General features: G+C 44.5%; 32 non-coding genes across 32 annotated transcripts; all 32 read right to left on the reverse strand.

Moving 5' to 3' along the window:
• Window positions 1–494: 494 nt before the first annotated feature.
• TRNAR-UCU (transfer RNA arginine (anticodon UCU)) lies at window positions 495–580 on the reverse strand. Its single transcript is given in 2 exon segments — window positions 495–530; window positions 544–580. It is a non-coding gene; the product is annotated as a tRNA-Arg (tRNA).
• A 616-nt stretch (window positions 581–1,196) lies between these two features.
• Window positions 1,197–1,282, reverse strand: TRNAR-UCU (transfer RNA arginine (anticodon UCU)). Its single transcript is given in 2 exon segments — window positions 1,197–1,232; window positions 1,246–1,282. It is a non-coding gene; the product is annotated as a tRNA-Arg (tRNA).
• Window positions 1,283–1,574: 292 nt separating this feature from the next.
• TRNAR-UCU (transfer RNA arginine (anticodon UCU)) lies at window positions 1,575–1,660 on the reverse strand. The gene is given in 2 exon segments: window positions 1,575–1,610; window positions 1,624–1,660. It is a non-coding gene; the product is annotated as a tRNA-Arg (tRNA).
• A 615-nt stretch (window positions 1,661–2,275) lies between these two features.
• On the reverse strand, window positions 2,276–2,361 carry TRNAR-UCU (transfer RNA arginine (anticodon UCU)). Its single transcript is given in 2 exon segments — window positions 2,276–2,311; window positions 2,325–2,361. It is a non-coding gene; the product is annotated as a tRNA-Arg (tRNA).
• A 615-nt stretch (window positions 2,362–2,976) lies between these two features.
• TRNAR-UCU (transfer RNA arginine (anticodon UCU)) lies at window positions 2,977–3,062 on the reverse strand. The gene is given in 2 exon segments: window positions 2,977–3,012; window positions 3,026–3,062. It is a non-coding gene; the product is annotated as a tRNA-Arg (tRNA).
• A 616-nt stretch (window positions 3,063–3,678) lies between these two features.
• Window positions 3,679–3,764, reverse strand: TRNAR-UCU (transfer RNA arginine (anticodon UCU)). Its single transcript is given in 2 exon segments — window positions 3,679–3,714; window positions 3,728–3,764. It is a non-coding gene; the product is annotated as a tRNA-Arg (tRNA).
• A 616-nt stretch (window positions 3,765–4,380) lies between these two features.
• On the reverse strand, window positions 4,381–4,466 carry TRNAR-UCU (transfer RNA arginine (anticodon UCU)). Its single transcript is given in 2 exon segments — window positions 4,381–4,416; window positions 4,430–4,466. It is a non-coding gene; the product is annotated as a tRNA-Arg (tRNA).
• Window positions 4,467–5,081: 615 nt separating this feature from the next.
• TRNAR-UCU (transfer RNA arginine (anticodon UCU)) lies at window positions 5,082–5,167 on the reverse strand. The gene is given in 2 exon segments: window positions 5,082–5,117; window positions 5,131–5,167. It is a non-coding gene; the product is annotated as a tRNA-Arg (tRNA).
• A 616-nt stretch (window positions 5,168–5,783) lies between these two features.
• Window positions 5,784–5,870, reverse strand: TRNAR-UCU (transfer RNA arginine (anticodon UCU)). Its single transcript is given in 2 exon segments — window positions 5,784–5,819; window positions 5,834–5,870. It is a non-coding gene; the product is annotated as a tRNA-Arg (tRNA).
• Window positions 5,871–6,485: 615 nt separating this feature from the next.
• On the reverse strand, window positions 6,486–6,571 carry TRNAR-UCU (transfer RNA arginine (anticodon UCU)). The gene is given in 2 exon segments: window positions 6,486–6,521; window positions 6,535–6,571. It is a non-coding gene; the product is annotated as a tRNA-Arg (tRNA).
• A 2,274-nt stretch (window positions 6,572–8,845) lies between these two features.
• On the reverse strand, window positions 8,846–8,931 carry TRNAR-UCU (transfer RNA arginine (anticodon UCU)). Its single transcript is given in 2 exon segments — window positions 8,846–8,881; window positions 8,895–8,931. It is a non-coding gene; the product is annotated as a tRNA-Arg (tRNA).
• Window positions 8,932–9,545: 614 nt separating this feature from the next.
• TRNAR-UCU (transfer RNA arginine (anticodon UCU)) lies at window positions 9,546–9,631 on the reverse strand. The gene is given in 2 exon segments: window positions 9,546–9,581; window positions 9,595–9,631. It is a non-coding gene; the product is annotated as a tRNA-Arg (tRNA).
• Window positions 9,632–10,244: 613 nt separating this feature from the next.
• Window positions 10,245–10,330, reverse strand: TRNAR-UCU (transfer RNA arginine (anticodon UCU)). Its single transcript is given in 2 exon segments — window positions 10,245–10,280; window positions 10,294–10,330. It is a non-coding gene; the product is annotated as a tRNA-Arg (tRNA).
• A 616-nt stretch (window positions 10,331–10,946) lies between these two features.
• Window positions 10,947–11,032, reverse strand: TRNAR-UCU (transfer RNA arginine (anticodon UCU)). The gene is given in 2 exon segments: window positions 10,947–10,982; window positions 10,996–11,032. It is a non-coding gene; the product is annotated as a tRNA-Arg (tRNA).
• Window positions 11,033–11,648: 616 nt separating this feature from the next.
• TRNAR-UCU (transfer RNA arginine (anticodon UCU)) lies at window positions 11,649–11,734 on the reverse strand. The gene is given in 2 exon segments: window positions 11,649–11,684; window positions 11,698–11,734. It is a non-coding gene; the product is annotated as a tRNA-Arg (tRNA).
• A 615-nt stretch (window positions 11,735–12,349) lies between these two features.
• On the reverse strand, window positions 12,350–12,435 carry TRNAR-UCU (transfer RNA arginine (anticodon UCU)). The gene is given in 2 exon segments: window positions 12,350–12,385; window positions 12,399–12,435. It is a non-coding gene; the product is annotated as a tRNA-Arg (tRNA).
• A 613-nt stretch (window positions 12,436–13,048) lies between these two features.
• Window positions 13,049–13,134, reverse strand: TRNAR-UCU (transfer RNA arginine (anticodon UCU)). Its single transcript is given in 2 exon segments — window positions 13,049–13,084; window positions 13,098–13,134. It is a non-coding gene; the product is annotated as a tRNA-Arg (tRNA).
• A 616-nt stretch (window positions 13,135–13,750) lies between these two features.
• TRNAR-UCU (transfer RNA arginine (anticodon UCU)) lies at window positions 13,751–13,836 on the reverse strand. Its single transcript is given in 2 exon segments — window positions 13,751–13,786; window positions 13,800–13,836. It is a non-coding gene; the product is annotated as a tRNA-Arg (tRNA).
• Window positions 13,837–14,453: 617 nt separating this feature from the next.
• Window positions 14,454–14,539, reverse strand: TRNAR-UCU (transfer RNA arginine (anticodon UCU)). Its single transcript is given in 2 exon segments — window positions 14,454–14,489; window positions 14,503–14,539. It is a non-coding gene; the product is annotated as a tRNA-Arg (tRNA).
• A 615-nt stretch (window positions 14,540–15,154) lies between these two features.
• On the reverse strand, window positions 15,155–15,240 carry TRNAR-UCU (transfer RNA arginine (anticodon UCU)). Its single transcript is given in 2 exon segments — window positions 15,155–15,190; window positions 15,204–15,240. It is a non-coding gene; the product is annotated as a tRNA-Arg (tRNA).
• A 615-nt stretch (window positions 15,241–15,855) lies between these two features.
• Window positions 15,856–15,941, reverse strand: TRNAR-UCU (transfer RNA arginine (anticodon UCU)). The gene is given in 2 exon segments: window positions 15,856–15,891; window positions 15,905–15,941. It is a non-coding gene; the product is annotated as a tRNA-Arg (tRNA).
• Window positions 15,942–16,554: 613 nt separating this feature from the next.
• Window positions 16,555–16,640, reverse strand: TRNAR-UCU (transfer RNA arginine (anticodon UCU)). Its single transcript is given in 2 exon segments — window positions 16,555–16,590; window positions 16,604–16,640. It is a non-coding gene; the product is annotated as a tRNA-Arg (tRNA).
• Window positions 16,641–17,256: 616 nt separating this feature from the next.
• Window positions 17,257–17,342, reverse strand: TRNAR-UCU (transfer RNA arginine (anticodon UCU)). The gene is given in 2 exon segments: window positions 17,257–17,292; window positions 17,306–17,342. It is a non-coding gene; the product is annotated as a tRNA-Arg (tRNA).
• A 617-nt stretch (window positions 17,343–17,959) lies between these two features.
• On the reverse strand, window positions 17,960–18,045 carry TRNAR-UCU (transfer RNA arginine (anticodon UCU)). Its single transcript is given in 2 exon segments — window positions 17,960–17,995; window positions 18,009–18,045. It is a non-coding gene; the product is annotated as a tRNA-Arg (tRNA).
• A 615-nt stretch (window positions 18,046–18,660) lies between these two features.
• On the reverse strand, window positions 18,661–18,746 carry TRNAR-UCU (transfer RNA arginine (anticodon UCU)). Its single transcript is given in 2 exon segments — window positions 18,661–18,696; window positions 18,710–18,746. It is a non-coding gene; the product is annotated as a tRNA-Arg (tRNA).
• A 616-nt stretch (window positions 18,747–19,362) lies between these two features.
• TRNAR-UCU (transfer RNA arginine (anticodon UCU)) lies at window positions 19,363–19,448 on the reverse strand. The gene is given in 2 exon segments: window positions 19,363–19,398; window positions 19,412–19,448. It is a non-coding gene; the product is annotated as a tRNA-Arg (tRNA).
• A 616-nt stretch (window positions 19,449–20,064) lies between these two features.
• Window positions 20,065–20,150, reverse strand: TRNAR-UCU (transfer RNA arginine (anticodon UCU)). The gene is given in 2 exon segments: window positions 20,065–20,100; window positions 20,114–20,150. It is a non-coding gene; the product is annotated as a tRNA-Arg (tRNA).
• Window positions 20,151–20,765: 615 nt separating this feature from the next.
• TRNAR-UCU (transfer RNA arginine (anticodon UCU)) lies at window positions 20,766–20,851 on the reverse strand. Its single transcript is given in 2 exon segments — window positions 20,766–20,801; window positions 20,815–20,851. It is a non-coding gene; the product is annotated as a tRNA-Arg (tRNA).
• A 615-nt stretch (window positions 20,852–21,466) lies between these two features.
• On the reverse strand, window positions 21,467–21,552 carry TRNAR-UCU (transfer RNA arginine (anticodon UCU)). Its single transcript is given in 2 exon segments — window positions 21,467–21,502; window positions 21,516–21,552. It is a non-coding gene; the product is annotated as a tRNA-Arg (tRNA).
• A 405-nt stretch (window positions 21,553–21,957) lies between these two features.
• Window positions 21,958–22,043, reverse strand: TRNAR-UCU (transfer RNA arginine (anticodon UCU)). The gene is given in 2 exon segments: window positions 21,958–21,993; window positions 22,007–22,043. It is a non-coding gene; the product is annotated as a tRNA-Arg (tRNA).
• Window positions 22,044–22,658: 615 nt separating this feature from the next.
• Window positions 22,659–22,744, reverse strand: TRNAR-UCU (transfer RNA arginine (anticodon UCU)). Its single transcript is given in 2 exon segments — window positions 22,659–22,694; window positions 22,708–22,744. It is a non-coding gene; the product is annotated as a tRNA-Arg (tRNA).
• Window positions 22,745–23,359: 615 nt separating this feature from the next.
• On the reverse strand, window positions 23,360–23,445 carry TRNAR-UCU (transfer RNA arginine (anticodon UCU)). The gene is given in 2 exon segments: window positions 23,360–23,395; window positions 23,409–23,445. It is a non-coding gene; the product is annotated as a tRNA-Arg (tRNA).
• Window positions 23,446–23,877: the final 432 nt, after the last annotated feature.

Consider the following 23,877-nt stretch of genomic DNA (forward strand, 5'->3'; position numbering starts at 1 on the left):
ATTTATAACATTGGTGTGGCTCCTTGTTTTCTAAATATTTATAAGAGTCAACTTAACAGCATGCAAAGCACCGTAGTCTCATTAATGTATTTTGACCAGTGAGGCCCAAGGACGGGCGGTTTATACCGCAGACCAGTGCTCTCAAACCTTGGCTATGAAGGCCGATTCTGTCCTTAGCACCGTTGGAAAATGGCCTGAGAATATACAACTTTTACTATCAAAAATGGTCAAAAATTTGACTCTGGAGGGACTCCAACCCACAACCTTCAAATCAAGGCTATTACCTAGCGGCCACGCCCTTGTTGCTTCAAAGCGCTCCTTTGCATTTTGCCAAAAAAGGCAGAGATTTCTTGCCAACGGAAACAACCATCCGCAAGAGGGAAATACCCTTGAATTCAGGTGATGTTAACCTATCTATCTGCAGGGCTGGGTTCTGGAACAGACTCCCTTTAAGATTGGACACAAAGATTGTACTTCAGGTTTGGTCCAAAACATGACTCTGGTGGGACTCGAACCCACAACCTTTGAATCACTATGCGCTTCTAGAAGTCCAATGCGCTATCCATTGCGCCACAGAGCCTACGTACAACAAGTTTAATAAATAGTTTGTTGAGCTGACATGTGAATGGCTCTTGTGAAAGAATCCTACAAAAACACAACATCTAGCGGGTGATCATTGTCAGGCTAAAGACGAAAGTTCAGATTTATAACATTGGTGTGGCTCTTTGTTTTCTAGATATTTATAAGAGTCAACTTAACAGCATGCAAAGCACCGTAGTCTCATTACTGTACTTTGACCAGTGAGGCCCCAGAACGGGCGGTTTAAACCGCAGACCAGTGCTCGCAAACCTTGGCTATGAAGCCCGATTCTGTCCTTAGCACCGTTGGAAAATGGCCTGATAATATACAACTTTTACTATCAAAAATGGTCCAAAATTTGACTCTGGAGGGACTCCAACCCACAACCTTCAAATCAAAGCTATTACCTAGCGGCCACGCCCTTGTTGCTTCAAAGCGCTCCTTTGCATTTTGCCAAAAAAGGCAGAGAATTCTTGCCATCGGAAACAACCAACCGCAAGAGGGAAATACCCTTGAATTCAGGTGATGTTAACCTATCTATCTGCAGGGCTGGGTTCTGGAACAGACTCCCTTTAAGATTGGACACAAAGATTGTACTTCAGGTTTGGTCCAAAACTCGACTCTGGTGGGACTCGAACCCACAACCTTTGAATCACTACTCTCTTCTAGAAGTCCAATGCACTACCCATTGCGCCACAGAGCCTTTATACAATGAGTCTACTAAATTGTTTGTTGAGCTGACAAGTGAATGGCTCTTGTGAAAGAATCCTACAAAAACACAACATCTAGCGGGTGATCATTTTCAGGCTAAAGATGAAAGCTCAGCATTTGCCAAAAAAGGCAGAGATTTCTTGCCAACGGAAACAACCATCCGCAAGAGGGAAATACCCTTGAATTCAGGTGATGTTAACCTATCTATCTGCAGGGCTGGGTTCTGGAACAGACTCCCTTTAAGATTGGACACAAAGATTATACTTCAGGTTTGGTCCAAAACTCGACTCTGGTGGGAATCGAACCCACAACCTTTGAATCATTACTCTCTTCTAGAAGTTCAATGCGCTATCCATTGCGCCACAGAGCCTACGTACAACATGTCTACTAAATAGTTTGTTGAGCTGACATGTGAATGGCTCTTGTGAAAGAATCCTACAAAAACACAACATCTAGCGGGTGATCATTTTCAGGCTAAAGATGAAAGCTCAGCTTTATAACATTGGTGTGGCTCCTTGTTTTCTAGATATTCATAAGAGTCAACTTAACAGCATGCAAAGCACCGTAGTCTCATTAATGTACTTTGACCAGTGAGGCCCCAGTACGGGCGGTTTATACCGCAGACCAGTGCTCTCAAACCTTGGCTATGAAGCCCGATTCTGTCCTTAGCACCGTTGGAAAATGGCCTGAGAATATACAACTTTTACTATCAAAAATGGTCAAAAATTTGACTCTGGAGGGACTCCAACCCACAACCTTCAAATCAAGGCTATTACCTAGCGGCCACGCCCTTGTTGCTTCAAAGCACTCCTTTGCATTTGTCAAAAAAGGCAGAGATTTCTTGCCAACGGAAACAACCATCCGCAAGAGGGAAATACCCTTGAATTCAGGTGATGTTAACCTATCTATCTGCAGGGCTGGGTTCTGGAACAGACTCCCTTTAAGATTGGACACAAAGATTGTACTTCAGGTTTGGTCCAAAACTTGACTCTGGTGGGACTCGAACCCACAACCTTTGAATCACTATGCGCTTCTAGAAGTACAATGCGCTATCCATTGCGCCACAGAGCCTACGTACAACAAGTTTACTAAATAGTTTGTTGAGCTGACATGTGAATGGCTCTTGTGAAAGAATCCTACAAAAACACAACATCTAGCGGGTGATCATTGTCAGGCTAAAGACGAAAGTTCAGCTTTATAATATTGGTGTGGCTCTTTGTTTTCTAGATATTTATAAGAGTCAACTTAACAGCATGCAAAGCACCGTAGTCTCATTAATGTACTTTGACCAGTGAGGCCCAAGGACGGGCGGTTTATACCGCAGACCAGTGCTCTCAAACCTTGGCTATGAAGCCCGATTCTGTCCTTAGCACCGTTGGAAAATGGCCTGAGAATATACAACTTTTACCATCAAAAATGGTCCAAAATTTGACTCTGGAGAGACTCCAACCCACAACCTTCAAATCAAGGCTATTACCTAGCGGCCACGCCCTTGTTGCTTCAAAGCGCTCCTTTGCATTTGCCAAAAAAGGCAGAGATTTCTTGCCAACGGAAACAACCATCCGCGAAAGGGAAATAACCTTGAATTCAGGTGATGTTAACCTATCTATCTGCAGGGCTGGGATCTGGAACAGACTCCCTTTAAGATTGGACACAAAGATTGTACTTCAGGTTTGGTCCAAAACTCGACTCTTGTGGGACTCGAACCCACAACCTTTGAATCACTATGCTCTTCTAGAAGTCCAATGCGCTATCCATTGCGCCACAGAGCCTACTACCAATGAGTCTACCAAATCGTTTGTTGAGCTGACATGTGAATGGCTCTTGTGAAAGAATCCTACAAAAACACAACATCTAGCGGGTGATCATTGTCAGGCTAAAGACGAAAGTTCAGATTTATAACATTGGTGTGGCTCTTTGTTTTCTAGATATTTATAAGAGTCAACTTAACAGCATGCAAAGCACCGTAGTCTCATTAATGTACTTTTACCTGTGAGGCCCCAGGACGGGCGGTTTATACCGCAGACCAGTGCTCTCAAACCTTGGCTATGAAGCCCGATTCTGTACTTAGCACCGTTGGAAAATGGCCTGAGAATATACAACTTTTACTATCAAAAATGGTCCAAAATTTGACTCTGGAGGGACTCCAAACCACAACCTTCAAATCAAGGCTATTACCTAGCGGCCACGCCCTTGTTGCTTCAAAGCGCTCCTTCGCATTTTGCCAAAAAAGGCAGAGATTTCTTGCCAACGGAAACAACCATCCGCAAGAGGGAAACACCCTTGAATTCAGGTGATGTTAACCTATCTATCTGCAGGGCTGGGTTCTGGAACAGACTCCCTTTAAGATTGGACACAAAGATTGTACTTCAGGTTTGGTCCAAAACTCGACACTGGTGGGACTCGAACCCACAACCTTTGAATCACTACTCTCTTCTAGAAGTCCAATGCGCTATCCATTGCGCCACAGAGCCTACGTACAACAAGTCTTCTAAATAGTTTGTTGAGCTGACATGTGAATGACTCTTGTGAAAGAATCCTACAAAAACACAACATCTAGCGGGTGATCATTTTCAGGCTAAAGATGAAAGCTCAGCTTTATAACATTGGTGTGGCTCCTTGTTTTCTAGATATTCATAAGAGTCAACTTAACAGCATGCAAAGCACCGTAGTCTCATTAATGTACTTTGACCAGTGAGGCCCCAGTACGGGCGGTTTATACCGCAGACCAGTGCTCTCAAACCTTGGCTATGAAGCCCGATTCTGTCCTTAGCACCGTTGGAAAATGGCCTGAGAATATACAACTTTTACTATCAAAAATGGTCCAAAATTTGACTCTGGAGGGACTCCAACCCACAACCTTCAAATTAAGGCTAGTACCTAGCGGCCACGCCCTTGTTGCTTCAAAGCGCTCCTTTGCATTTTGCCAAAAAAGGCAGAGATTTCTTGCCAAGGCAAACAACCATCCGCAAGAGGGAAATACCCTTGAATTCAGGTGATGTTAACCTATCTATCTGCAGGGCTGGGTTCTGGAACAGACTCCCTTTAAGATTGGACACAAAGATTATACTTCAGGTTTGGTCCAAAACTCGACTCTGGTGGGACTCGAACCCACAACCTTTGAATCTTTAATCTCTTCTAGAAGTCCAATGCGCTATCCATTGCGCCACAGAGCCTACGTACAATGAGTCTACCAAATCGTTTGTTGAGCTGACATGTGAATGGCTCTTGTGAAAGAATCCTACAAAAACACAACATCTAGCGGGTGATCATTGTCAGGCTAAAGACGAAAGTTCAGATTTATAACATTGGTGTGGCTCCTTGTTTTCTAAATATTTATAAGAGTCAACTTAACAGCATGCAAAGCACCGTAGTCTCATTAATGTACTTTGACCAGTGAGGCCCAAGGACGGGCGGTTTATACCGCAGACCAGTGCTCTCAAACCTTGGCTATGAAGCCCGATACTGTCCTTAGCACCGTTGGAAAATGGCCTGAGAATATACAACTTTTACTATCAAAAATGGTCCAAAATTTGACTCTGGAGGGACTCCAACCCACAACCTTCAAATCAAGGCTATTACCTAGCGGCCACTCCCTTGTTGCTTCAAAGCGCTCCTTTGCATTTGCCAAAAAAGGCAGAGATTTCTTGCCAACGGAAACAACCAACCGCAAGAGGGAAATACCCTTGAATTCAGGTGATGTTAACCTATCTATCTGCAGGGCTGGGTTCTGGAACAGACTCCCTTTAAGATTGGACACAAAGATTGTACTTCAGGTTTGGTCCGAAACTTGACTCTGGTGGGTCTCGAACCCACAACCTTTGAATCACTATGCGCTTCTAGAAGTCCAATGCGCTATCCATTGCGCCACAGAGCCTACGTACAACAAGTCTACTAAATAGTTTGTTGAGCTGACATGTGAATGGCTCTTGTGAAAGAATCCTACAAAAACACAACATCTAGCGGGTGATCATTTTCAGGCTAAAGATGAAAGCTCAGCTTTATAATATTGGTGTGGCTCCTTGTTTTCTAGATATTCATAAGAGTCAACTTAACAGCATGCAAAGCACCGTAGTCTCATTAATGTACTTTGACCAGTGAGGCCCCAGTACGGGCGGTTTATACCGCAGACCAGTGCTCTCAAACCTTGGCTATGAAGCCCGATTCTGTCCTTAGCACCGTTGGAAAATGGCCTGAGAATATACAACTTTTACTATCAAAAATGGTCCAAAATTTGACTCTGGAGGGACTCCAACCCACAACCTTCAAATTAAGGCTAGTACCTAGCGGCCACGCCCTTGTTGCTTCAAAGCGCTCCTTTGCATTTTGCCAAAAAAGGCAGAGATTTCTTGCCAAGGCAAACAACCATCCGCAAGAGGGAAATACCCTTGAATTCAGGTGATGTTAACCTATCTATCTGCAGGGCTGGGTTCTGGAACAGACTCCCTTTAAGATTGGACACAAAGATTATACTTCAGGTTTGGTCCAAAACTCGACTCTGGTGGGACTCGAACCCACAACCTTTGAATCACTATGCTCTATCTAGATGTCCAATGCGCTATCCTTTGCGCCACAGAGCCTACTACCAATGAGTCTACCAAATCGTTTGTTGAGCTGACATTTGAATGGCTCTTGTGAAAGAATCCTACAAAAACACAACATCTAGCGGGTGATCATTGTCAGGCTAAAGACGAAAGTTCAGATTTATAACATTGGTGTGGCTCTTTGTTTTCTAGATATTTATAAGAGTCAACTTAACAGCATGCAAAGCACCGTAGTCTCATTAATGTACTTTGACCAGTGAGGCCCAAGGACGGGCGGTTTATACCGCAGACCAGTGCTCTCAAACTTTGGCTATGAAGCCCGATTCTGTCCTTAGCACCGTTGGAAAATGGCCTGAGAATATACAACTTTTACTATCAAAAATGGTCCAAAATTTGACTCTGGAGGGACTCCAACCCACAACCTTCAAATCAAGGCTATTACCTAGCGGCCACGCCCTTGTTGCTTCAAAGCGCTCCTTTGCATTTGCCAAAAAAGGCAGAGATTTCTTGCCAACGGAAACAACCATCCGCAAGAGGGAAATACCCTTGAATTCAGGTGATGTTAACCTATCTATCTGCAGGGCTGGGTTCTGGAACAGACTCCCTTTAAGATTGGACACAAAGATTGTACTTCAGGTTTGGTCCAAAACTCGACTCTGGTGGGACTCGAACCCACAACCTTTGAATCATTATGCTCTTCTAGAAGTCCAATGCGCTATCCATTGCGCCACAGAGCCTACTACCAATGAGTCTACCAATGAGTCTACCAAATAGTTTGTTGAGCTGACATGTGAATGGCTCTTGTGAAAGAATCCTACAAAAACACAACATCTAGCGGGTGATCATTTTCAGGCTAAAGACGTAAGCTCAGCTTTATAATATCTGATCCTGCAGGAGTCTCAGGTGTGTAAGGAAATGAAGAATATTAGAGCGAACAAAGCGGGGGGACCTGATGGTATAAGCGCAAGAGTTCTTAAAATGTGCAGTGACCAGCTGTGTGGTATTATAACGCACATGTACAATATGAGCCTGAAGCTGGGGGTAGTACCTCAACTGTGGAAAACATCTTGCGTGGTACCAGTCCCAAAGAAACCCAACCCGATGGGCTACAATGACTACCGACCTGTAGCACTGACATCCCACCTGATGAAGGTCCTAGAGAGACTGGTCCTGACACACCTACGCCCCCTAGTGAGCTCCGCTCTGGACCCCCTCCAGTTTGCCTACCGGCCAGGCATTGGGGTAGATGACGCCATCATCCACCTTCTTCATAGAGCTCTCTCTCACCTGGAGAAACCCGGGAACACTGTGAGAATAATGTTCTTTGATTTCTCCAGTGCGTTCAACACCATTCAGCCAGGGCTACTGAGGGAGAAGCTGAACCTTGGTGGTGTGGACCATCACCTGTCCAACTGGATCCTAGACTACCTGACAAACCGCCCTCAGTATGTGAGAGCCCAGGACTGTGTGTCTGACACTGTGATCTGTAGTACGGGGGCACCTCAAGGTACAGTTCTTGCCCCATTCCTCTTCACACTGTACACTGCTGACTTCAGGCACAACTCATCCAGCTGTTACTTACAGAAGTACTCCGATGACTCTGCTATAGTCGGTCTTATCACTGATGGCGATGATAGGGAATACAGAGACTTAAACCGGGATTTTGTTGAATGGTGCCAGCAGAACCAGCTCAGGATTAATGCTGGGAAGACCAAGGAGATGGTGGTGGACTTTAGTAAACGGAGAGGTGCTCCGACCCCGGTGGAGATCCAAGGAACATGTATTGAGATAGTCAGAACCTATAAGTACCTGGGCGTGCTCCTCAATAATAAACTAGACTGGGCTGATCACCTGGAGGCGCTGCACAGAAAGGGCCACAGCAGACTCTACCTGCTCAGGAGGCTGAGGGCCTTCGGAGTCCGGGGGACACTTCTTAGGGCCTTCTTCAACTCTGTGGTTGCCTCAGCCATCTTTTTCGGTGTGGCCTGCTGGGGAAGCAGTATATCAACCAGGGACAGAAATAGACTTGACAGGCTGATCAGGAGGGCCAGCTCTGTCCTGGGGAGCCCCTTGGACCCAGTACAGGTGGTGGGTGACAGAAGGATACTGTCTGTGGTGACCTCCATGCGGGAGAACAAATCCCACCCCATGTATGGGACCCTGATGGGACTTGGCAGCACTGTAAGCGACCGTCTGCTTCACCCCAAGTGTGAGAAGCAGCGCTATCGCAGGTCCTTCCTTCCAACTGCGACCAGGCTGTATAATCTACATCAGACCAAACGAAGAGCACTCCGCACAGAGAACTAATGATTATGAGGATGACGATGAGGTCTTCCTCTTTCTCTTCTGTTTTTCCTTAGCTGCCATGGACTCCTAGTATATTTTCTCTTCTCAGCTTATGTGTGTCTACGTCTGTAACATATTACTCTGTATTATCCTGTATCTGTATTACTATGCTGCTGTAACACGCTGAAATTTCCCCAAGGTGGGACTATTAAAGGATTATCTTATCTTATCTTATCTTATATTGGTGTGGCGCTTTGTTTTCTAGATATTTATAAGAGTCAACTTAACAGCATGCAAAGCACCGTAGTCTCATTAATGTACTTTGACCAGTGAGGCCCCAGGACGGGCGGTTTATACCGCAGACCAGTGCTCTCAAACCTTGGCTATGAAGCCCGATTCTGTCCTTAGCACCGTTGGAAAATGGCCTGAGAATATACAACTTTTACTATCAAAAATGGTCCAAAATTTGACTCTGGAGGGACTCCAACCCACAACCTTCAAATCAAGGCTAGTACCTAGCGGCCACGCCCTTGTTGCTTCAAAGCGCTCCTTTGCATTTTGCCAAAAAAGGCAGAGATTTCTTGCCAAGGCAAACAACCATCCGCAAGAGGGAAATACCCTTGAATTCAGGTGATGTTAACCTATCTATCTGCAGGGCTGGGTTCTGGAACAGACTCCCTTTAAGATTGGACACAAAGATTGAACTTCAGGTTTGGTCCAAAACTTGACTCTGGTGGGACTCGAACCCACAACCTTTGTATCACTGCTCTCTTCTAGAAGTCCAATGCGCTATCCATTGCGCCACAGAGCCTACGTACAACATGTCTACTAAATAGTTTGTTGAGCTGACATGTGAATGGCTCTTGTGAAAGAATCCTACAAAAACACATCTAGCGGGTGATCATTTTCAGGCTAAAGATGAAAGCTCAGCTTTATAATACTGGTGTGGCTCCTTGTTTTCTAGATATTCATAAGAGTCAACTTAACAGCATGCAAAGCACCGTTGTCTCATTAATGTACTTTGACTAGTGAGGCCCCAGGACGCGGCGGTTTATACCGCAGACCAGTGCTCTCAAACCTTGGCTATGAAGCCCAATTCTTTCCTTAGCACCGATGGAAAATGGCCTGAGAATATACAACTTTTACTATCAAAAATGGTCCAAAATTTGACTCTGGAGGGACTCCAACCCACAACCTTCAAATCAAGGCTAGTACCTAGCGGCCACGCCCTTGTTGCTTCAAAGCGCTCCTTTGCATTTTGCCAAAAAAGGCAGAGATTTCTTGCCAACGGAAACAACCATCCGCAAGAGGGAAATACCCTTGAATTCAGGTGATGTTAACCTATCTATCTGCAGGGCTGGGTTCTGGAACAGACTCCCTTTAAGATTGGACACAAAGATTGTACTTCAGGTTTGGTCCAAAACTTAACTCTGGTGGGACTCGAACCCACAACCTTTGAATCACTATGCTCTTCTAGAAGTCCAATGCGCTATCCATTGCGCCACAGAGCCTACTACCAATGAGTCTACCAAATCGTTTGTTGAGCTGACATGTGAATGGCTCTTGTGAAAGAATCCTACAAAAACACATCTAGCGGGTGATCATTGTCAGGCTAAAGACGAAAGTTCAGATTTATAACATTGGTGTGGCTCTTTGTTTTCTAGATATTTATAAGAGTCAACTTAACAGCATGCAAAGCACCGTAGTCTCATTAATGTACTTTGACCAGTGAGGCTCCAGGACGGGCGGTTTATACCGCAGACCAGTGCTCTCAAACCTTGGCTATGAAGCCCGATTCTGTCCTTAGCACCGTTGGAAAATGGCCTGAGAATATACAACTTTTACTATCAAAAATGGTCCAAAATTTGACTCTGGAGGGACTCCAAACCACAACCTTCAAATCAAGGCTATTACCTAGCGGCCACGCCCTTGTTGCTTCAAAGCCCTCCTTCGCATTTTGCCAAAAAAGGCAGAGATTTCTTGCCAACGGAAACAACCATCCGCAAGAGGGAAATACCCTTGAATTCAGGTGATGTTAACCTATCTATCTGCAGGGCTGGGTTCTGCAACAGACTCCCTTTAAGATTGGACACAAAGATTGTACTTCAGGTTTGGTCCAAAACTTGACTTTGGTGGGACTCGAACCCACAACCTTTGAATCACTACTCTCTTCTAGAAGTCCAATGCGCTATCCATTGCGCCACAGGGCCTACGTACAACAAGTCTACTAAATAGTTTTTTGAGCTGACATGTGAATGGCTCTTGTGAAAGAATCCTACAAAAACACAACATCTAGCGGGTGATCATTTTCAGGCTAAAGATGAAAGCTCAGCTTTATAACATTGGTGTGGCTCCTTGTTTTCTAGATATTCATAAGAGTCAACTTAACAGCATGCAAAGCACCGTTGTCTCATTAATGTACTTTGACCAGTGAGGCCCCAGTACGGGCGGTTTATACCGCAGACCAGTGCTCTCAAACCTTGGCTATGAAGCCCGATTCTGTCCTTAGCACCGTTGGAAAATGGCCTGAGAATATACAACTTTTACTATCAAAAATGGTCCAAAATTTGACTCTGGAGGGACTCCAACCCACAACCTTCAAATTAAGGCTAGTACCTAGCGGCCACGCCCTTGTTGCTTCAAAGCGCTCCTTTGCATTTTGCCAAAAAAGGCAGAGATTTCTTGCCAAAGCAAACAACCATCCGCAAGAGGGAAATACCCTTGAATTCAGGTGATGTTAACCTATCTATCTGCAGGGCAGGGTTCTGGAACAGACTCCATTTAAGATTGGACACAAAGATTGTACTTCAGGTTTGGTCCAAAAGTCGACTCTGGTGGGACTCGAACCCACAACCTTTGAATCACTACTCTCTTCTAGAAGTCCAATGCGCTATCCATTGCGCCACAGAGCCTACTACCAATGACTCAACTAAATCGTTTGTTGAGCTGACATGTGAATGGCTCTTGTGAAAGAATCCTACAAAAACACAACATCTAGCGGGTGATCATTTTCAGGCTAAAGATGAAAGCTCAGCTTTATAATATTGGTGTGGCTCCTTATTTTCTAGATATTCATAAGAGTCAACGTAACAGCATGCAAAGCACCGTAGTCTCATTAATGTACTTTGACCAGTGAGGCCCCAGGACGGGCGGTTTATACCGCAGACCAGTGCTCTCAAACCTTGGCTATGAAGCCCAATTCTGTCCTTAGCACCGATGGAAAATGGCCTGAGAATATACAACTTTTACTATCAAAAATGGTCCAAAATTTGACTCTGGAGGGACTCCAACCCACAACCTTCAAATCAAGGCTAGTACCTAGCGGCCACGCCCTTGTTGCTTCAAAGCGCTCCTTTGCATTTTGCCAAAAAAGGCAGAGATTTCTTGCCAACGTAAACAACCATCCGCAAGAGGGAAATACCCTTGAATTCAGGTGATGTTAACCTATCTATCTGCAGGGCTGGGTTCTGGAACAGACTCCCTTTAAGATTGGACACAAAGATTGTACTTCAGGTTTGGTCCAAAACTTGACTCTGGTGGGACTCGAACCCACAACCTTTGAATCACTATGCTCTTCTAGAAGTCCAATGCGCTATCCATTGCGCCACAGAGCCTACTACCAATGAGTCTACCAAATCGTTTGTTGAGCTGACATGTGAATGGCTCTTGTGAAAGAATCCTACAAAAACACAACATCTAGCGGGTGATCATTGTCAGGCTAAAGACGAAAGTTCAGATTTATAACATTGGTGTGGCTCTTTGTTTTCTAGATATTTATAAGAGTCAACTTAACAGCATGCAAAGCACCGTAGTCTCATTAATGTACTTTGACCAGTGAGGCCCAAGGAAGGGCGGTTTATACCGCAGACCAGTGCTCTCAAACCTTGGCTATGAAGCCCGATTCTGTCCTTAGCACCGTTGGAAAATGGCATGAGAATATACAACTTTTACTATCAAAAATGGTCCAAAATTTGACTCTGGAGGGACTCCAACCCACAACCTTCAAATCAAGGCTATTACCTAGCGGCCACGCCCTTGTTGCTTCAAAGCGCTCCTTTGCATTTGCCAAAAAAGGCAAAGATTTCTTGCCAACGGAAACAACCATCCGCAAGAGGGAAATACCCTTGAATTCAGGTGATGTTAACCTATCTATCTGCAGGGCTGGGTTCTGGAACAGACTCCCTTTAAGATTGGACACAAAGATTGTACTTCAGGTTTGGTCCAAAACTCGACTCTGGTGGGATTCGAATCCACAACCTTTGAATCATTATGCTCTTCTAGAAGTCCAATGCACTATCCATTGCGCCACAGAGCCTACGTACAACATGTCTACTAAATAGTTTGTTGAGCTGACATGTGAATGGCTCTTGTGAAAGAATCCTACAAAAACACATCTAGCGGGTGATCATTTTCAGGCTAAAGATGAAAGCTCAGCTTTATAATATTGGTGTGGCTCCTTGTTTTCTAGATATTCATAAGAGTCAACTTAACAGCATGCAAAGCACCATTGTCTCATTAATGTACTTTGACCAGTGAGGCCCCAGGACGGGCGGTTTATACCGCAGACCAGTGCTCTCAAACCTTGGCTATGAAGCCCAATTCTTTCCTTAGCACCGATGGAAAATGGCCTGAGAATATACAACTTTTACTATCAAAAATGGTCCAAAATTTGACTCTGGAGGGACTCCAACCCACAACCTTCAAATTAAGGCTAGTACCTAGCGGCCACGCCCTTGTTGCTTCAAAGCGCTCCTTTGCATTTTGCCAAAAAAGGCAGAGATTTCTTGCCAACGGAAACAACCATCCGCAAGAGGGAAATACCCTTGAATTCAGGTGATGTTAACCTATCTATCTGCAGGGCTGGGTTCTGAAACAGACTCCATTTAAGATTGGACACAAAGATTGTACTTCAGGTTTGGTCCAAAATTCGACTCTGGTGGGACTCGAACCCACAACCTTTGAATCACTACTCTCTTCTAGAAGTCCAATGCGCTATCCATTGCGCCACAGAGCCTACGTACAACAAGTCTACTAAATAGTTTTTTGAGCTGACATGTGAATGGCTCTTGTGAAAGAATCCTACAAAAACACAACATCTAGCGGGTGATCATTTTCAGGCTAAAGATGAAAGCTCAGCTTTATAACATTGGTGTGGCTCCTTGTTTTCTAGATATTCATAAGAGTCAACTTAACAGCATGCAAAGCACCGTAGTCTCATTAATGTACTTTGACCAGTGAGGCCCCAGTACGGGCGGTTTATACCGCAGACCAGTGCTCTCAAACCTTGGCTATGAAGCCCGATTCTGTCCTTAGCACCGTTGGAAAATGGCCTGAGAATATACAACTTTTACTATCAAAAATGGTCCAAAATTTGACTCTGGAGGGACTCCAACCCACAACCTTCAAATTAAGGCTAGTACCTAGCGGCCACGCCCTTGTTGCTTCAAAGCGCTCCTTTGCATTTTGCCAAAAAAGGCAGAGATTTCTTGCCAAGGCATACAACCATCCGCAAGAGGGAAATACCCTTGAATTCAGGTGATGTTAACCTATCTATCTGCAGGGCTGGGTTCTGAAACAGACTCCATTTAAGATTGGACACAAAGATTGTACTTCAGGTTTGGTCCAAAATTCGACTCTGGTGGGACTCGAACCCACAACCTTTGAATCACTACTCTCTTCTAGAAGTCCAATGCTCTATCCATTGCGCCACAGAGCCTACTACCAATGAGTCTACTAAATCGTTTGTTGAGCTGACATGTGAATGGCTCTTGTGAAAGAATCCTACAAAAACACAACATCTAGCGGGTGATCATTTTCAGGCTAAAGATGAAAGCTCAGCTTTATAATATTGGTGTGGCTCCTTGTTTTCTAGATATTCATAAGAGTCTACGTAACAGCATGCAAAGCACCGTAGTCTCATTAATGTACTTTGACCAGTGAGGCCCCAGGACGGGCGGTTTATACCGCAGACCAGTGCTCTCAAACCTTGGCTATGAAGCCCAATTCTGTCCTTAGCACCGATGGAAAATGGCCTGAGAATATACAACTTTTACTATCAAAAATGGTCCAAAATTTGACTCTGGAGGGACTCCAACCCACAACCTTCAAATCAAGGCTAGTACCTAGCGGCCACGCCCTTGTTGCTTCAAAGCGCTCCTTTGCATTTTGACAAAAAAGGCAGAGATTTCTTGCCAACGGAAACAACCATCCGCAAGAGGGAAATTCCCTTGAATTCAGGTGATGTTTAACCTATCTGTCTGCAGGGCTGGGTTCTGGAACAGACTCCCTTTAAGATTGGACACAAAGATTGTACTTCAGGTTTGGTCCAAAACTTGACTCTGATGGGACTCGAACCCACAACCTTTGAATCACTATGCTCTTCTAGAAGTCCAATGCGCTATCCATTGCGCCACAGAGCCTACTACCAATGAGTCTACCAAATCGTTCGTTGAGCTGACATGTGAATGGCTCTTGTGAAAGAATCCTACAAAAACACAACATCTAGCGGGTGATCATTGTCAGGCTAAAGACGAAAGTTCAGATTTATAACATTGGTGTGGCTCCTTGTTTTCTAGATATTTATAAGAGTCAACTTAACAGCATGCAAAGCACCGTAGTCTCATTAATGTACTTTGACCAGAGAGGCCCAAGGACGGGCGGTTTATACCGCAGACCAGTGCTCTCAAACCTTGGCTATGAAGCCCGATTCTGTCCTTAGCACCGTTGGAAAATGGCCTGAGAATATACAACTTTTACTATCAAAAATGGTCCAAAATTTGACTCTGGAGGGACTCCAACCCACAACCTTCAAATCAAGGCTATTACCTAGCGGCCACGCCCTTGTTGCTTCAAAGCGCTCCTTTGCATTTGCCAAAAAAGGCAGAGATTTCTTGCCAACGGAAACAACCATCCGCAAGAGGGAAATAGCCTTGAATTCAGGTGATGTTAACCTATCTATCTGCAGGGCTGGGTTCTGGAACAGACTCCCTTTAAGATTGGACACAAAGATTGTACTTCAGGTTTGGTCCAAAACTTGACTCTGGTGGGACTCGAACCCACAACCTTTGAATCACTATGATCTTCTAGAAGTCCAATGCGCTATCCATTGCGCCACAGAGCCTACTACCAATGAGTCTACCAAATCGTTTGTTGAGCTGACATGTGAATGGCTCTTGTGAAAGAATCCTACAAAAACACAACATCTAGCGGGTGATCATTGTCAGGCTAAAGACGAAAGTTCAGATTTATAACATTGGTGTGGCTCTTTGTTTTCTAGATATTTATAAGAGTCAACTTAACAGCATGCAAAGCACCGTAGTCTCATTAATGTACTTTGACCAGTGAGGCCCAAGGAAGGGCGGTTTATACCGCAGACCAGTGCTCTCAAACCTTGGCTATGAAGCCCGATTCTGTCCTTAGCACCGTTGGAAAATGGCATGAGAATATACAACTTTTACTATCAAAAATGGTCCAAAATTTGACTCTGGAGGGACTCCAACCCACAACCTTCAAATCAAGGCTATTACCTAGCGGCCACGCCCTTGTTGCTTCAAAGCGCTCCTTTGCATTTGCCAAAAAAGGCAAAGATTTCTTGCCAACGGAAACAACCATCCGCAAGAGGGAAATACCCTTGAATTCAGGTGATGTTAACCTATCTATCTGCAGGGCTGGGTTCTGGAACAGACTCCCTTTAAGATTGGACACAAAGATTGTACTTCAGGTTTGGTCCAAAACTCGACTCTGGTGGGATTCGAATCCACAACCTTTGAATCATTATGCTCTTCTAGAAGTCCAATGCGCTATCCATTGCGCCACAGAGCCTACGTACAACATGTCTACTAAATAGTTTGTTGAGCTGACATGTGAATGGCTCTTGTGAAAGAATCCTACAAAAACACATCTAGCGGGTGATCATTTTCAGGCTAAAGATGAAAGCTCAGCTTTATAATATTGGTGTGGCTCCTTGTTTTCTAGATATTCATAAGAGTCAACTTAACAGCATGCAAAGCACCATTGTCTCATTAATGTACTTTGACCAGTGAGGCCCCAGGACGGGCGGTTTATACCGCAGACCAGTGCTCTCAAACCTTGGCTATGAAGCCCAATTCTTTCCTTAGCACCGATGGAAAATGGCCTGAGAATATACAACTTTTACTATCAAAAATGGTCCAAAATTTGACTCTGGAGGGACTCCAACCCACAACCTTCAAATTAAGGCTAGTACCTAGCGGCCACGCCCTTGTTGCTTCAAAGCGCTCCTTTGCATTTTGCCAAAAAAGGCAGAGATTTCTTGCCAACGGAAACAACCATCCGCAAGAGGGAAATACCCTTGAATTCAGGTGATGTTAACCTATCTATCTGCAGGGCTGGGTTCTGAAACAGACTCCATTTAAGATTGGACACAAAGATTGTACTTCAGGTTTGGTCCAAAATTCGACTCTGGTGGGACTCGAACCCACAACCTTTGAATCACTACTCTCTTCTAGAAGTCCAATGCGCTATCCATTGCGCCACAGAGCCTACGTACAACAAGTCTACTAAATAGTTTTTTGAGCTGACATGTGAATGGCTCTTGTGAAAGAATCCTACAAAAACACAACATCTAGCGGGTGATCATTTTCAGGCTAAAGATGAAAGCTCAGCTTTATAATATTGGTGTGGCTCCTTGTTTTCTAGATATTCATAAGAGTCAACTTAACAGCATGCAAAGCACCGTAGTCTCATTAATGTACTTTGACCAGTGAGGCCCCAGTACGGGCGGTTTATACCGCAGACCAGTGCTCTCAAACCTTGGCTATGAAGCCCGATTCTGTCCTTAGCACCGTTGGAAAATGGCCTGAGAATATACAACTTTTACTATCAAAAATGGTCCAAAATTTGACTCTGGAGGGACTCCAACCCACAACCTTCAAATTAAGGCTAGTACCTAGCGGCCACGCCCTTGTTGCTTCAAAGCGCTCCTTTGCATTTTGCCAAAAAAGGCAGAGATTTCTTGCCAAGGCATACAACCATCCGCAAGAGGGAAATACCCTTGAATTCAGGTGATGTTAACCTATCTATCTGCAGGGCTGGGTTCTGAAACAGACTCCATTTAAGATTGGACACAAAGATTGTACTTCAGGTTTGGTCCAAAATTCGACTCTGGTGGGACTCGAACCCACAACCTTTGAATCACTACTCTCTTCTAGAAGTCCAATGCTCTATCCATTGCGCCACAGAGCCTACTACCAATGAGTCTACTAAATCGTTTGTTGAGCTGACATGTGAATGGCTCTTGTGAAAGAATCCTACAAAAACACAACATCTAGCGGGTGATCATTTTCAGGCTAAAGATGAAAGCTCAGCTTTATAATATTGGTGTGGCTCCTTGTTTTCTAGATATTCATAAGAGTCTACGTAACAGCATGCAAAGCACCGTAGTCTCATTAATGTACTTTGACCAGTGAGGCCCCAGGACGGGCGGTTTATACCGCAGACCAGTGCTCTCAAACCTTGGCTATGAAGCCCAATTCTGTCCTTAGCACCGATGGAAAATGGCCTGAGAATATACAACTTTTACTATCAAAAATGGTCCAAAATTTGACTCTGGAGGGACTCCAACCCACAACCTTCAAATCAAGGCTAGTACCTAGCGGCCACGCCCTTGTTGCTTCAAAGCGCTCCTTTGCATTTTGACAAAAAAGGCAGAGATTTCTTGCCAACGGAAACAACCATCCGCAAGAGGGAAATTCCCTTGAATTCAGGTGATGTTTAACCTATCTGTCTGCAGGGCTGGGTTCTGGAACAGACTCCCTTTAAGATTGGACACAAAGATTGTACTTCAGGTTTGGTCCAAAACTTGACTCTGATGGGACTCGAACCCACAACCTTTGAATCACTATGCTCTTCTAGAAGTCCAATGCGCTATCCATTGCGCCACAGAGCCTACTACCAATGAGTCTACCAAATCGTTCGTTGAGCTGACATGTGAATGGCTCTTGTGAAAGAATCCTACAAAAACACAACATCTAGCGGGTGATCATTGTCAGGCTAAAGACGAAAGTTCAGATTTATAACATTGGTGTGGCTCCTTGTTTTCTAGATATTTATAAGAGTCAACTTAACAGCATGCAAAGCACCGTAGTTTCATTAATGTACTTTGACCAGAGAGGCCCAAGGACGGGCGGTTTATACCGCAGACCAGTGCTCTCAAACCTTGGCTATGAAGCCCGATTCTGTCCTTAGCACCGTTGGAAAATGGCCTGAGAATATACAACTTTTACTATCAAAAATGGTCCAAAATTTGACTCTGGAGGGACTCCAACCCACAACCTTCAAATCAAGGCTATTACCTAGCGGCCACGCCCTTGTTGCTTCAAAGCGCTCCTTTGCATTTGCCAAAAAAGGCAGAGATTTCTTGCCAACGGAAACAACCATCCGCAAGAGGGAAATAGCCTTGAATTCAGGTGATGTTAACCTATCTATCTGCAGGGCTGGGTTCTGGAACAGACTCCCTTTAAGATTGGACACAAAGATTGTACTTCAGGTTTGGTCCAAAACTTGACTCTGGTGGGAGTCGAACCCACAACCTTTGAATCACTATGCGCTTCTAGAAGTCCAATGCACTATCCATTGCGCCATAGAGCCTACGTACATCAAGTCTACTAAAGTGTTTGTTGAGCTGACATGTGAATGGCTCTTGTGAAAGAATCCTACAAAAACACAACATCTAGCGGGTGATCATTTTCAGGCTAAAGATGAAAGCTCAGCTTTATAATATTGGTGTGGCTCCTTGTTTTCTAGATATTCATAAGAGTCAACTTAACAGCATGCAAAGCACCGTAGTCTCATTAATGTACTTTGACCAGTGAGGCCCCAGGACAGGCGGTTTATACCACAGACCAGTGCTCTCAAACCTTGGCTATGAAGCCCGATTCTGTCCTTAGCACCGTTGGAAAATGGCCTGAGAATATACAACTTTTACTATCAAAAATGATCCAAAATTTGACTCTGGAGGGACTCCAAACCCACAACCTTCAAATTAAGGCTAGTACCTAGCGGCCACTCCCTTGTTGCTTCAAAGCGCTCCTTTGCATTTGCCAAAAAAGGCAGAGATTTCTTGCCAACGGAAACAACCATCCGCAAGAGGGAAATACCCTTGAATTCAGGTGATGTTAACCTATCTATCTGCAGGGCTGGGTTCTGGAACAGACTCCCTTTAAGATTGGACACAAAGATTGTACTTCAGGTTTGGTCCAAAACTCGACTCTGGTGGGACTCGAACCCACAACCTTTGAATCACTATGCTCTTTTAGAAATCCAATGCGCTATCCATTGCGCCACAGAGCCTACTACCAATGAGTCTACCAAATCGTTTGTTGAGCTGACATGTGAATGGCTCTTGTGAAAGAATCCTACAAAAACACAACATCTAGCGGGTGATCATTTTCAGGCTAAAGATGAAAGCTCAGCTTTATAACATTGGTGTGGCTCCTTGTTTTCTAGATATTCATAAGAGTCAACTTAACAGCATGCAAAGCACCGTTGTCTCATTAATGTACTTTGACCAGTGAGGCCCCAGTACGGGCGGTTTATACCGCAGACCAGTGCTCTCAAACCTTGGCTATGAAGCCCGATTCTGTCCTTAGCACCGTTGGAAAATGGCCTGAGAATATACAACTTTTACTATCAAAAATGGTCCAAAATTTGACTCTGGAGGGACTCCAACCCACAACCTTCGAATTAAGGCTAGTACCTAGCGGCCACGCCCTTGTTGCTTCAAAGCGCTCCTTTGCATTTTGCCAAAAAAGGCAGAGATTTCTTGCCAAGGCAAACAACCATCCGCAAGAGGGAAATACCCTTGAATTCAGGTGATGTTAACCTATCTATCTGCAGGGCTGGGTTCTGAAACAGACTCCATTTAAGATTGGACACAAAGATTGTACTTCAGGTTTGGTCCAAAATTCGACTCTGGTGGGACTCGAACCCACAACCTTTGAATCACTATGCTCTTCTAGAAGTCCAATGCGCTATCCATTGCGCCACAGAGCCTACTACCAATGAGTCTACCAAATCGTTTGTTGAGCTGACATGTGAATGGCTCTTGTGAAAGAATCCTACAAAAACACAACATCTAGCGGGTGATCATTGTCAGGCTAAAGACGAAAGTTCAGATTTATAACATTGGTGTGGCTCCTTGTTTTCTAGATATTTATAAGTGTCAACTTAACAGCATGCAAAGCACCGTAGTCTCATTAATGTACTTTGACCAGTGAGGCCCAAGGACGGGCGGTTTATACCGCAGACCAGTGCTCTCAAACCTTGGCTATGAAGCCCGATTCTGTCCTTAGCACCGTTGGAAAATGGCCTGAGAATATACAACTTTTACTATCAAAAATGGTCCAAAATTTGACTCTGGAGGGACTCCAACCCACAACCTTCAAATCAAAGCTATTACCTAGCGGCCACGCCCTTGTTGCTTCAAAGCGCTCCTTTGCATTTGCCAAAAAAGGCAGAGATTTCTTGCCAACGGAAACAACCATCCGCAAGAGGGAAATACCCTTGAATTCAGGTGATGTTAACCTATCTATCTGCAGGGCTGGGTTCTGGAACAGACTCCCTTTAAGATTGGACACAAAGATTGTACTTCAGGTTTGGTCCAAAACTTGACTCTGGTGGGACTCGAACCCACAACCTTTGAATCACTATGCGCTTCTAGAAGTCCAATGCGCTATCCATTGCGCCACAGAGCCTACTACCAATGAGTCTACTAAATAGTTTGTTGAGCTGACATGTGAATGGCTCTTGTGAAAGAATCCTACAAAAACACAACATCTAGCGGGTGATCATTTTCAGGCTAAAGATGAAAGCTCAGCTTTATAATATTGGTGTGGCTCCTTGTTTTCTAGATATTCATAAGAGTCAACTTAACAGCATGCAAAGCACCGTAGTCTCATTAATGTACTTTGACCAGTGAGGCCCCAGGACAGGCGGTTTATACCGCAGACAAGTGCTCTCAAACCTTGGCTATGAAGCCCGATTCTGTCCTTAGCACCGTTGGAAAATGGCCTGAGAATATACAACTTTTACTATCAAAAATGATCCAAAATTTGACTCTGGAGGGACTCCAACCCACAACCTTCAAATCAAGGCTAGTACCTAGCGGCCACGCCCTTGTTGCTTCAAAGTGCTCCTTTGCATTTGCCAGAAAAGGCAGAGATTTCTTGCCAAGGCAAACAACCATCCGCAAGAGGGAAATACCCTTGAATTCAGGTGATGTTAACCTATCTATCTGCAGGGCTGGGTTCTGGAACAGACTCCCTTTAAGATTGGACACAAAGATTGAACTTCAGGTTTGGTCCAAAACTTGACTCTGGTGGGACTCGAACCCACAACCTTTGAATCACTACTCTCTTCTAGAAGTCCAATGCGCTATCCATTGCGCCACAGAGCCTACTACCAATGAGTCTACCAAATCGTTTGTTGAGCTGACATGTAAATGGCTCTTGTGAAAGAATCCTACAAAAACACAACATCTAGCGGGTGATCAATTTCAGGCTAAAGACGTAAGCTCAGCTTTATAATATTGGTGTGGCGCTTTGTTTTCTGGAGGGACTCCAACCCACAACCTTCAAATCAAGGCTAGTACCTAGCGGCCACGCCCTTGTTGCTTCAAAGCGCTCCTTTGCATTTTGCCAAAAAAGGCAGAGATTTCTTGCCAATGTAAACAACCATCCGCAAGAGGGAAATACCCTTGAATTCAGGTGATGTTAACCTATCTATCTGCAGGGCTGGGTTCTGGAACAGACTCCCTTTAAGATTGGACACAAAGATTGTACTTCAGGTTTGGTCCAAAACTTGACTCTGGTGGGACTCGAACCCACAACCTTTGAATCACTATGCTCTTCTAGAAGTCCAATGCGCTATCCATTGCGCCACAGAGCCTACTACCAATGAGTCTACCAAATCGTTTGTTGAGCTGACATGTGAATGGCTCTTGTGAAAGAATCCTACAAAAACACAACATCTAGCGGGTGATCATTGTCAGGCTAAAGACGAAAGTTCAGATTTATAACATTGGTGTGGCTCTTTGTTTTCTAGATATTTATAAGAGTCAACTTAACAGCATGCAAAGCACCGTAGTCTCATTAATGTACTTTGACCAGTGAGGCCCAAGGACGGGCGGTTTATACCGCAGACCAGTGCTCTCAAACCTTGGCTATGAAGCCCGATTCTGTCCTTAGCACCGTTGGAAAATGGCATGAGAATATACAACTTTTACTATCAAAAATGGTCCAAAATTTGACTCTGGAGGGACTCCAACCCACAACCTTCAAATCAAGGCTATTACCTAGCGGCCACGCCCTTGTTGCTTCAAAGCGCTCCTTTGCATTTGCCAAAAAAGGCAAAGATTTCTTGCCAACGGAAACAACCATCCGCAAGAGGGAAATACCCTTGAATTCAGGTGATGTTAACCTATCTATCTGCAGGGCTGGGTTCTGGAACAGACTCCCTTTAAGATTGGACACAAAGATTGTACTTCAGGTTTGGTCCAAAACTCGACTCTGGTGGGACTCGAATCCACAACCTTTGAATCATTATGCTCTTCTAGAAGTCCAATGCGCTATCCATTGCGCCACAGAGCCTACTACCAATGAGTCTACCAAATAGTTTGTTGAGCTGACATGTAAATGGCTCTTGTGAAAGAATCCTACAAAAACACAACATCTAGCGGGTGATCATTTTCAGGCTAAAGACGTAAGCTCAGCTTTATAATATTGGTGTGGCGCTTTGTTTTCTAGATATTTATAAGAGTCAACTTAACAGCATGCAAAGCACCGTAGTCTCATTAATGTACTTTGACCAGTGAGGCCCCAGGACGGGCGGTTTATACCGCAGACCAGTGCTCTCAAACCTTGGCTATGAAGCCCGATTCTGTCCTTAGCACCGTTGTAAAATGGCCTGAGAATATACAACTTTTACTATCAAAAATGGTCCAAAATTTGACTCTGGAGGGACTCCAACCCACAACCTTCAAATCAAGGCTAGTACCTAGCGGCCACGCCCTTGTTGCTTCAAAGCGCTCCTTTGCATTTTGCCAAAAAAGGCAGAGATTTCTTGCCAAGGCAAACAACCATCCGCAAGAGGGAAATACCCTTGAATTCAGTTGATGTTAACCTATCTATCTGCAGGACTGGGTTCTGGAACAGACTCCCTTTAAGATTGGTCACAAAGATTGAACTTCAGGTTTGGCCAAAACTTGACTCTGGTGGGACACGAACCCACAACCTTTGAATCAATACTCTCTTCTAGAAGTCCAATGCGCTATCCATTGCGCCACAGAGCCTACGTACAACATGTCTACTAAATAGTTTGTTGAGCTGACATGTGAATGGCTCTTGTGAAAGAATCCTACAAAAACACATCTAGCGGGTGATCATTTTCAGGCTAAAGATGAAAGCTCAGCTTTATAATATTGGTGTGGCTCCTTGTTTTCTAGATATTCATAAGAGTCAACTTAACAGCATGCAAAGCACCATTGTCTCATTAATGTACTTTGACCAGTGAGGCCCCAGGACGGGCGGTTTATACCGCAGACCAGTGCTCTCAAACCTTGGCTATGAAGCCCAATTCTTTCCTTAGCACCGATGGAAAATGGCCTGAGAATATACAAATTTTACTATCAAAAATGGTCCAAAATTTGACTCTGGAGGGACTCCAACCCACAAATCAAGGGTATTACCTAGCGGCCACGCCCTTGTTGCTTCAAAGCGCTCCT

Source organism: Leptodactylus fuscus, chromosome 3 (genome assembly GCF_031893055.1).
Source record: "Leptodactylus fuscus isolate aLepFus1 chromosome 3, aLepFus1.hap2, whole genome shotgun sequence".
Taxonomy (NCBI): Eukaryota; Metazoa; Chordata; class Amphibia; order Anura; family Leptodactylidae; genus Leptodactylus; species Leptodactylus fuscus.